The sequence below is a fragment of the Orycteropus afer genome, unplaced genomic scaffold (assembly GCF_000298275.1).
Source record: "Orycteropus afer afer isolate SDZICR_OR568_19922 unplaced genomic scaffold, OryAfe1.0 scaffold00078, whole genome shotgun sequence".
Lineage (NCBI taxonomy): Eukaryota > Metazoa > Chordata > Mammalia > Tubulidentata > Orycteropodidae > Orycteropus > Orycteropus afer.
The window spans coordinates 11,172,264-11,174,198 of record NW_006921665.1 but is presented as its reverse complement, the minus strand read 5'-3'; positions in this window follow the sequence as shown (position 1 = coordinate 11,174,198).

Genomic DNA, 1,935 nt, shown 5'->3' with positions numbered 1-1,935 from the left:
CATTCACTCCCAAAGACTGGCTCTCAGGCCAACAGCAGAAAGACTTACATGCAGAACACCCAACCCAGGGCAATGCACCCACCCACTCTACAGTAGGTAGACTTCATCTCACTACTTTGGTCATGTTTTCAGAAGAGACCATTCCCTGGAGAAAGATGCCATGTTTAGTAAGGTGGAGGGTAAACGAAAGTGGGGAAGACCCTCAAAGAGATGGATTAACACAGTGGCTGTGGTAATGGACTCAAGTATAGCAGGGATTTTGGGGCTGGCACAGAACTGGGCAGTGTTTTGTTCTGCTGTGCATAGGGTCACTATGAGTTGGATACGACTCCACAGCACCTAACAACAACACCAACTCTACAGAGACACACCCCTTGGAGCAATCAGCCATGGGGCACCAGAGGGGCAGTATTCACATGGAGGGAAAGCCGAACAGACAGGAGTGCATGACCAAGAAGGGCACAGGGAGGCGAAAGTTACAGGGAAGGGAGGGGAGGAGAGTGGGTTAGGGTTGGGAATGATAGAAAGGGAGTGAAAGCAAATGTACAAGAATTGTTCAGTATAAAACAAGTTCTGCTCTGTAAATTTTCAAAGCACAATAAAAGAAAAAAAGAGAGAAATGATCTTTCTTACATATCCTGAAAGGAGCATAATAACTCAGGATTATAATTAAAACAGGAGAGATGCTAAATCAGCCTAAAAATACTGTGGATGGCCATTATTTTCATAAATATTAGAAATGTCTAAAATTATTTTGTTCTGTGGATTGTCAAATCATAAAAGGAGTATTGATTTAGTTAAACAAATCGTCGGAATGAGTTGCATACTTTCAACGTCAGTGAGGGTCATTTATAAAGAAATAGGAAAATGAAGTAAGTAATTTCCTTCAGCAAATAGTTTTAATGACAACATTACTAAAAATTTGCAGAACATAAAAATGAAGCACACTGAAGTGGAGGAAAATAAGTGAAACCAGATATTGTATTTTCACAAAGAAAATTTATTAGAAAATAAGTAGAAACATCACATAAGAAAAAGGAAGTGAGCTAACATGCCAAAATCAAGAAGAGGGAATATTCCAGTTTGAGCTATCAAATTCCTCCTGGTCAGAGATAAGTTTTTCCATTGGGTCAGAGAATATTGAATTCCTGCTGGTATCTAAATGAGATCAATAAAACTTAGACAAAACATTCTGAGTTCTGAAGCGATGGTCTTTTTCTTCAGAAGAATCCAGAAGACCAATATCTTCTGTAGACAGAAGGACGGAAGTAGCCACAGTCATAACAGTGATAGCCACCAAGGCCATAACTGGAACCATAGCCATAGCCCAGGCCACTGAAACCACCAAGGCCATGGCCAAGACCACCATAGTAGTTGCCGTAGTAGTAGCTCATTGTGTCAGGGGTGAGGTTTTGGTTTGATGTTGAAGGTGAGTTTCCTGAGAATGAATATCACTGCCTGAAGCGGAACTTTTATACTCCCTCTCTCAGCATATAGTCAACCACAACACACAACCTTTATTCTCTATTAAGTCATACCTTTCTTATGAAGCATATTTCCAGATGAATAAAGGCAATTTTCCCTTTGTATTTAGTTTAATTTTATAACTCAGAATCAGTCATTGTTTGGAATAATTATGTCCATATAATCAGAGGTGATGTTTTTTGATATGTTTTTACATTAACACTGAACTCCCAAGCAGTTTTTTATTAAGTGACTGATCTTACCATTTCCTGAGTTTTTTATTTTGTAAATATTATTAAACAAAGTTTCCTTTTTTTTACTTCGGATGTTGATTATATCTTTTTGAAATATCATGTTTTCCTGCTTTTCAATATTCAATAAACTGGCGACAGTCACAAAATATATCATGAGTGATTGTAATAAACTAAATAGAAAAGACACCAGTTATTTAGAAACACGCATACTACATTT